Raw genomic sequence first — 9,977 nt, forward strand, 5'->3', positions numbered from 1 at the left:
CAAGGTAACCAGGGTTGCCAAATTTAACTATGTAGCCGACTTTGGCTACTTTCGGTTTCGGCTGGCGCCTTAATAATAAGTTTTTTTTTATATGTTTGGAGACCTTTCCAAGGTCTGAGTGAGGAATGCCGTGAAACAGAAAGAAAAGAGAGGTGATGATTTTTCAAGCATGCCTTCACCTTTTTACTCCACTCTCTTCAACAGTGAAAGAGTATACGGAGAAGGCAAAGGTATAGAGAGCACCTTTGTAGACGATAATGGAAGCTCCGTAGAGATCCTGGTCCCTGTATGTTTCAGCGTTGTAACGTGGGCGAAGGGATCTACTAAAACAAACATCATGAACTGTTGCCGACTTTCTTGGCTCTAGCGAGCTGCTGTAATGCTACTGTATGCCGAAATAAACGCTTACAATTTAAATATTAAAAAGTCCACGCTTAAAATTTCAGCTCCACGGCCCTAATATACGCCTGTCAAAATAAATCATACCAGGGTGGTTCTTTGTCGTACACTCTTAAAAATGAACTTCATCGCATAGCACCCTCCTAGCCAACAATCACCTCCAATGATATCGTTATCTGCCCTGGGGGCATAATCGCTTCATCGTCGTTACGGTCGTTACAAGCTAACGAGTGGCGGGAAATTCAAAAAGGTGGGCACGTGACACATTGCGCGTGACGTATACCACGGCCGTCACGTATCGCGCGAAGAGCGCCGTGCGCGTGTTTTATCACGTGCCCACCTTTTTAAATTTCCCGCCCTCCTTTTTGAATTTCCCGCCACTCGTGAGCTTGTAATGACCGTAACGACGACGAAGCGATTAAGCCCCCTGATTTGTTTAAAACGGGAGGCGTACGCCTTTTTTGTGACAATTATGAGGAGCAAAAGTGTCATAAAATAGGCGAACGCCTCCCATATTCAACAAATAAAGGGAGGGAACGTTGTCATTCGTGATGATGGTTGGCTAGGAGCGTGCTATGCGGTGAAGCTCTGTTTTTAGAGTGTACCTTAGCTCTTGGTCGACAGTGTGTTCAACGGAACACACGATATTAACGTTTTTTATTCATATCTGTACCATAATTGAGTATGTTTCTTCGAATACTAGCTGCGGAAATCGAAATATTTAGTTTTAAAATGCAGAGGACGTCGCGTACGAATACAGGCATAACCAGCGCCTCCTTTATTACTCGAGTAATAAAGGAGGCGCTGGCATAACGCGCATATTCTTGCGATGAACTGGGAACGAGGCTGTTCCGATAAATCGGAAGTACTTTCTGAGAAAGCAGTCATGGCGTTCAAGTTCATTCCAAGAGTGAAGACCGTACTATTTTCCCACGCGGATTTAGGTAGCACCAATCGGAGAAGGTGGATTTTGAAAGATTTATTTCGAAGGCTGTCTTTTGCGAAGCTTGTTTTTCAAGGGTTTATTTTCATGCAGTGGATATACACCTGATGTATTTTCCAACGTTTATTTTGGAAGATGGATTTTTAACATGTCTATTTCTTAACGTTTTATTTTTAAATGGTTTACACCAGCCTCACCGTGTTTTGGCCATCTGCACTCTTAAAACTGAACTTCACCGCATAGCACGCTCCTAGCCAACCATAATCTCGAATGATATCGTTATCTGCCCTGATTTGCTGAAAACGGGAGGCGTACGCCTTTTCTGTGACAATTATGAACAGCATAAGTGTCACAGAAAAGGGGTACGCCTCCCGTTTTCAACAAATCAGGGCAGATAACGATATCATTCGAGATTATGGTTGGCTAGGAGCGTGCTATGCGGTGAAGTTCATTTTTAAGAGTGTGGCGACCCTGAAGACATCTAACGCTCGCGCGAGATAGATTTTTGGGATTTCTTCCGCTATATTTTCGGTTGTGACAGCCTAGAGTGCTAAATTTGTCGTTATTTTCTAAATAGATATTTACAGATTGCGTGTGCTTTTTATTATTCCGAATTAACGCGGCGAAGCAACTGTGGTTATGAGCGGCGTACAGCTACACCAATAAAAATGAACTTCACCGCATAGCACGCTCCTAGCTAGCCAACCATCATCTCGAATGACATCGTTATCTGCCCTGATTTGTTGAAAACGGGAGGCGTACGCGTTTTCTGTGACACTTATGATGTTCATAATTGCCACAAAAAAGGCGTACGATATCATTCGAGCTGATGGCTGGCTAGGAGCGTGCTATGCGGTGAAGTTCATTTCTCACAGTATATGAACATATGGGGAGAGGACAGCAAGAATGGGTGGGGGAGGGGTTAGTAAGCGTCCTGGGCCTTTTTCAGGGGTAACTGTGCCGACATTCGTCTGGAAAGTCTTCAGAAAACCCGGGGAAAACCTCAGGCAACACAGCCGGTGGTACACTCTAAAAACAGAACTTCACCGCATAGCACGCTGTGCGCCAACCATTGCTAAGAATGATAGGGTTATCGCTTCTGATTCGAAGAGAGACGGGGGCGTACGCCTTTTTGTGGCAATTTTCATATATCCAAATTGCCACAAAAAGGCGTACGCCCACCTCTCTCTTCGAATCAGAACCGATAAACCTATCATTCTTGGCAATGGTTGGCGCAATGATACGTACTACGTACCTACGTAGTGCCTACATATACGTGCTATGCGGTGAAGTTCTGTTTTTAGAGTGTAGGATTCAAACCCACCATCTCCCAGTCTTCAGCACGACCTTGGCTATACCACCAACGAGCAGGACGCCGTATAACCCGCTCTGCCATGCCGCTGGTATTTTTAGGACCCTCGCAGTAAATCGAATGATGGCAGTGGCACAGTAAGGTTGTGTGTTGGTGTCGTGTTTTTCATTACGCGCTGCCAAGAAGCGTATAATCCCCTTCTGTCACCTTCGCACCAACTCATTAGCAGGCTGCGAAGCGAGCGACAACTACGCGACACATTCCAAAACCATCAAGGCCACGAACAAAAAGCGGAGGAAGTGAATGATTAATTAAAAGAATTAATACACGAATGAATTAAATCGCATTTTAAATATGGCTGATGGCCTGATAACGGTGTGGAATAGATGTATAAGCATAATCGAAGTCGTCCCCCTTTTCTTGCTAGGAAAGGCCACCGCGATCCTGGCTACTTTCTTAATGACGGTTAATTCAAGATTGGCGACACCTCGGTAATATGCAAGACCCTTCCGCTCGCAATTCAGTGACCTTAACTCACACAACCGTGGTAAAAATTTGCATGAAATATGTAGTGATGTTGCATGATATGGTGTCGTTGTTGTTGCTATGCAGTCAAATTAATGTAATTGCGATAACTAGCATCAGATAAGTAGTAATGACAAGGTCCTGGACTCTAAAAAACGGAATTCGATTGCATCACACGCAGATGGTCAACGAGCAGTCATAATAATATCGTTCGTGTCTTCTCATCATTCGGGAGTACTCCGAAAATGGGCCGGAAAACATAAACATTTCTCGCAGGTTTAAAAGCGTCGGTTTTTGGAAACAATATTTCCATTGTTTCAATGCTTGTAAAAACTGTGGAAACAAGGGAATATCGCGGTTCACAAGCACGTTCTTGGAAATAAAGCTTAGTCAATCAGAACGATATCGTCGCTTCTCCTTACTTGTAGAAAGTGAAGGCGCGTGCCTGTTTGTGGCACTTTGCATTTACCGTAATTGTCACAGAAAGGTGTACGCGCCCACTTACCCCTCAAATCGGAAGTGATAATGCTGTCAATCTGCGCAGTGGTCGGCCCTGAAAGTGTGACGTGGTGAAGTTTCTCTTTCTAGAAGGTGGCGCTTACCCCTCAAATCGGAAGGGATAACGCTGTTATCCTGAGCCTCCTGCGCAATGGCCAGCCCCGAAAGCGTGATTTGGTGAAGCTCTGTTTCGAGAAGGTGGCGCTGGTCACGTACTCATGAACATGACAGTCACGATACGATTAAAATTCTGCACAAAATAAAATCATGGCTGCCAATGTACAATTCTTCACCTGATGTCATCGTCCTTTGCTACAACAACAACAACAACAACAACATAGATGAATGGATGATGATGATGTGGAATGTTTCCCTACGTTGAGTGCAGGACCCTACCCCATTCCAAAGAGGTTCATATGAGACGTCCTTTGCTAAAGGAGCACTAAAGTGCCAAAACTTCTTTTCGCAAAATGAAAGTTATGCTGTTACCTTAACACCACCACAATAGGAACGGGATTAATCGGTTGCGTCATTCATGATTTATGACCGATAGAGAGAGAGAGAGGAAAAAACGCAGTACACGCTTTCGCTCTTCTCTCCTTGTCAAGAAGCGCGACAATGCGGAGCGGTCTGTCATTGGTTCCCTCGAATGAACTCCCGCGATGATTGGGCAAACCGTTTAAGGAGACCAATGGGAGGTCGCTTCGCATTGCCGCCCTTGAGAAGGAGAGAAGAGCGAAAGTCTAGTAAATTGCAGTTTCGTTCACGCATGAATTGCAAACGGCGCAACGGATGAATCTCGTTCCTTTTGTATTGCTCTCAAGATAACGGCATCTTTGATTCCGCGACGTGAAATTTTCGTACTTCAATATCCCTTCAACATGCTGTACTTTGCAGGGTACAGTTTGTCACAAACTGTACCCTGCAAAGTACAGCATGAAGGCGTGTGCTTCTAATTTTTAACAAAATAGGAGAGACGATGATGTTACCCTGAACGATGGTTAACTGCAGGTGCGTGTGTCCTGAATTCTGCTTTGAAGAGCGTTTAGCGTATAAACCGCCTCTACGACAAAGAAGCACCTCACACTCTACAATAGGGGTGGGCAATAATACTATTCTTTTTGTACAGTAATTGTAATACATAATACTAAAAAAAAAAACACGTATTACAATGCTAATACATTATCTTTTTGAAAAGCCCAGGGTGTACACAACATTTCTTTCACAATTTACAGTGCCTGTATAGTTACTGCAGGCACTGTAAATTGTGAAATATATGTTGTACATACTACAGTGTAGTATGAAACAATATTACATTACTGGTTATTTGGCATTAGTAATAACGTTTTCTCAAAAATTCAATCTTCGAGTGCTCTTCTGTATGGTCGAAGCAAAGAACGGCTTGTGGCATATTTGACATAACCAGCTCACGAGGCGTTACAGTTAGGATGATCGCCTTCCACGTCGAGACTAGTAGCTGACGAGGCTGTGAATCCGGGTTTGAGGTTGTCCCGTGGGTTTCCGAAGACATTTCAGACGAATGTCGACACAGTTCCCCCTGACGTGGCCCGCGACGCATACTAACCTCGCCTCGCCCCTCCTGCCTGCCTCCCTACCTGCTGTCTTCTCTACATCTGTCCATGTCTGTACGCAGTTCATAAGCACAGTTGCTTCGCAACGCTAACAGGAAGCTTGACAGGAAAGGAATATGACAGTCGGCCTTGCAAGTCGTGCCCTGTTTCCTCATGTACCACCACGAAACATTTACCACTCATAATGGTGCGACTTTCTATGGTGGAAGTTACAGCAAAAATGAGGCTTCACACGAGCAGGTCACCCATAGCAAGTTTGAGACGTTCACAAATGATAAATGCTGACGAGATACTCATCTCCCTGTCAACTAGTGCGCTAATTTCCGAAAAGACAGAGGGGGAAGCGGTACAGTGCGAAGGTGCAATGACATGGGCCCATTTTTCCAGAGCATGGACCGCTGTCATCAGCGCATACTATGGCTGGGTTATACAGGGGCAATGGTCAGTGCCCACTGGGAAGGCGGAAAAGTATTACTGTCTCAACCAGTAATACAGTAATACGGGTAATATATATTTTATCGTATTATAACACTAATACAAATACGTTTTGAAAGTATGTATTATACTACATAATACTAATACAAAATGCATTATGCTAATGCTATTATAATACAATGTACAATGTGCAATAATACAATATATGGCTACCACTGCTCTACACCCGGTAAAGCTTCACTGCTGGCGAAAGCGACATTCAGCCTTATCGTTAATCACTCACATGCAGTGTAGACTACACTGGAGTAGTACATAATTGCACTAAATATGCTAGGAGCCGCTTATCATCAGAATTCAAAGTCGCACGCGGCGCCCTCGCTCATATCAGCAAGTCTCGAAAATTGTACGGCCTCCCCGCAAACCGATGCAAAGAAATTTAGATTAGCGGTAATGATAAATGAATTCGTCTTCTGAAAGGAGATCACCCATCCAATTGCCCCACCCGATCAGTGACCTTGTAGAGGTGAGGAAAGCTGTATTGTGTTCGAGTCGGCTAATTATCTTTTATCCTTGTTAAGGAGGCGTGTTGCAGACTCGGTGTCTGTGGCGAGCACATTTGAAAATAAACACGCTTGTGGGTGGCATCTGTTTGTTTCCGGCCAACGTCTACAGGCGATCAGTGCACAAATGGAGGGAGGCCCCAGGCCTCTCGCGTTGTTCCAATGAGAAATGGAGTTAAGGCATATCAGGTGACTTGCGTCGAACGCATGGGAGAAGTACGTATGCCTGTCGTGTGAAAATAAGTTGTCCAAACGCCTAAATTTGTAAAGAAAACTACGGAAGAGTGTTCAAGAGTGTCCAAGAGAAGAGTGTCCAAGATATTCCCTGAATGCTGCGAGAATGTGCTGCATTGGATCACTCTTTCATGTGGTATTGTGCATTGCATTGGACAACCAGGCAGGTGCGCTAATGACGGATTACGAGAGCATGCCAATTCGCTTGTAAAATATTAGAAAAAATCTTTCCAGGAGCAGCACCGCAAGCAATACTGCCCGGCGACCTTTCGGCCGTGTTCCGAGACACGATCCACCAAGGCAGACCGCATTAACAAAGGTGCTCTCACCAGATTAGGAAAAATCCTTCCAGGAACAGTACTGCAAGCAATACTGCCCCTCGACCTTTCGGCCTTAATTACGAAAAATCTTTCCAGGAGCATGTACTGCAAGGAATACCGCCCCGCGACCGTTCGGCCGTGTTCCAAGACACGATCCACCGAGCCAGACCGCGTTAACAAATGTGCTCTCCCCCTCAAGAAAACCAAGCATGCGCCCTTTTGTGCCCATGTAATTAAATGCAAGTGCCAAGTTCGAAAATTTTTGTTATTGGTCAACATATAGACAAAAAATGAGAGTTTATCGAGGCTGCCCATATCGGTAAGAGTTAATCTTGTATCAGCAATCCTCCAGTTGACTTATAAACGTGATTCGTGGCTTTACGTCGCGAGACAACTATGATCATGAGCGACGCCACAGTGGATGGATGGACGCCGCAACGAACGCCACAGTGGATCTCTGTGGGTTAATATTGCCGACCCCTCCTCTTGCGTGCGCCCAAATCTCAACACACGGCACGCAGTATTTAGCGTCCTTTGCGGAGGACGTCCGTCAAAGCAACTTGTACCCTGCCACCCAGTTGCTGGCGTCCTCGGCAGGGTTCGAACCCGCAACCTTGGGATCGGTACCACGCTGTCAACTGATCCACCGAGGCTCTTGACTTCTCTGAGCGAGAGTTTGAGGGATGCCGATGTGCGGGTCGGTGTTTAAACGACTGAGACCGGCTGCGTAACCTTGCCGGTAGGTGGCGTCTCTTGCCGTGCTGTATATTTTTCGAGTTTACTCAGTTGGAAGAAGGCAGGAGCGGATCCAGGGGGGGGGGCCCCCCCCCCCCCCGGGACATACCTCTACTCCCCATTCCGGCAGATTTTCCTGCCGCACGCTCCGTTTTCCGCACACGCCGCACGGTGGCGTTCCTCTACAGCTTGCTAAGCTTCGCAACATGTAGATCGTAAATAAAGTTCTGGTGTGAAATGAAAGCGCAGCAGCTCGCCGTCTTACATGGCGACCCCCCCCCGTCTTCTCTCTTTTTTTTTTAGTGGGGGCCCCCCTGAGGATCTTCCCTGGATCCGCCCCTGGAAGAAGGTGCTTGTCTCATGTCTGTCATACGTTACGCTTTGATGTGCTGCACCACCACCACTACCATTTCTAAGGTACACTGTAAAAGCAACTTCACCTCACAACACGCTCAGAACCAGTCGTCATTTCAATGACATCGTTCCCTCCCCTGATTTCTTGAAAACGGGAGGCGCACGTCTAGTTTAAACACTTCTACTGTTATGTTGAACTGAGTTGAAAGAGAAGAAAGAAATGGAGAAAGAGGCACTCATTACGAGAGCCGTCTACTCCATATCACTTAGAAAAATAAAAATGGCTAACTATAATAAGAACAATGAATGACAGAGTCACTCAGTCAGTCACTCACACACACTGTCAGTCAAACTATGTCCACTAACTTGGAGTCCTAACGCGTCCTGGAGTAGCCAGTCCCGAGTGGCTCGGGACTAACATCTTCATTATTTTCTTTTACAAATCAATCAATCAATCAACTTGGAGTCTGCGCAAAATCGCACAAACGCCTGCATGGCGTGGAATTGATGGTCGGATGGCCAAGGACCCAGAACCTTAACAACATCGAAGGGTCTGCCATCCAGTCGAGCTAAAGAAGCTTGGAGATACAGTCGGTGCTGCTGATACTATAGGACAGGATAATAAGATGTGTACGGTTACGTTAATTACCACAAAAGGCGTACGCCCAGTGCTTTCCACAAATCACGGCAGTGGTGAAAGTATCATTCCGCTCAATGGTTGGCCTTCTGTGTGTTAATAATAATAATAATTATTATTATAATGTCTCTTTTAGGAGGGTAGGGTGAAACTGACTAACAGTAAAAGCAATGGTCCAGTTTTGGGGAACTGCTTTAGTCACAGGCAAATATACGTAACGCCGTCATATACCAGCAGAACTCTGCTGGTATATGCACTCATGAAGTGCATGATGCACTCATATGCATCACATGAAGACCCCACTTTTACGGTTTACACGTACTACAGCTTCTATACCTTTTTGGTGAAAAGTAATTAGAATGTATTAATATCGAATACCTACCTAACATGGGTATGGAAGGCGCTCACATCATTAGTTCGCGTGGTCGAGGATAATGATAAATGTCGCAGCAAGGAGCTAATTAATTTCAATGACATTGGATAATTATTCTGCTGTCGATGACGCGGATAATAATAAGGTGATCTCTTTTACCGGCAAACGTAAGCGAACAATTATGGTTGATTATTAACGACGATGATCATCTTCTCGTAGCCCTCGATACATGTCTTATGGCTGCCGTTATAAAATATTTGCTCACAGTGTTCGTCTTTATGGAATGAGTACATTCTCGAACACAGCCTGCTGGCAAGGTCTTTGGTCGTAATTACAGACTGTATGACTGCCTTAAGGCAGAGGCGAGATTCAGACAGAGGCTGCACTGGCAACTGCCTTAAGGCAGAGGTGAGGCAACGCTAACGGATCATGTGCGAGCTTCCAGGCCATCCCACTTGCACTTTTCCAGACAGGAAATTGGAAGCTGAGAAAGCCGACGTCGCCGCGCGCTGTCCAAGATGATGGGACTCAAAGGCTAGTGTGAATAATTGCTGCGCAAAATCGTGCATTTACATTGGGTGCAACACATCTGTCATCTATCGGATGAAATGTTGGGTTTCACGCAAGGGTTTTCGTGAACGCTGACGTTATGGCTGCTACATTACCAAGCCGCTAATTTTTTGTTTCTTGTTTGTACAGACTGCGATATTTTTTAATGAAGCCAATCAAGTTCTTGCGTAACGTAATGAAATTGAATTGATAGCATAAAAAAAAGCATAATAGTACACATCCTAATTGATACTGTTGAATTTTCGATCGACTGTTGGATCGACACTTTCGATTTCACCTCTTCCTTCCTTCCTCTCCCTACTTTCTCTCTCCCTCCTTCTGCTTCCTCTTTCTGACTTTCCTTCTCTTCTCGCTCCACTCGACTTTCTCGATTCTACGGATAAAAGAAAGAGAAGACGATGATGTCTCCATTCACGTTATTTAGAATCCTTTTAATTTGGGTATTCTTGAGGGTACACGGCAGAAAGCGTGAAAAATGGGCGATGAACCC

General features: G+C 45.2%; 1 protein-coding gene across 1 annotated transcript in view; it reads right to left on the minus strand.

The window, feature by feature from the left end:
- The window catches only part of LOC135400790 (uncharacterized), a 94,389-nt gene that overhangs the window by 23,504 nt on the left and 60,908 nt on the right, over positions 1 to 9,977 (minus strand). The window lies entirely within an intron of this gene.

Source organism: Ornithodoros turicata, chromosome 7 (assembly GCF_037126465.1).
Source record: "Ornithodoros turicata isolate Travis chromosome 7, ASM3712646v1, whole genome shotgun sequence".
Lineage (NCBI taxonomy): Eukaryota > Metazoa > Arthropoda > Arachnida > Ixodida > Argasidae > Ornithodoros > Ornithodoros turicata.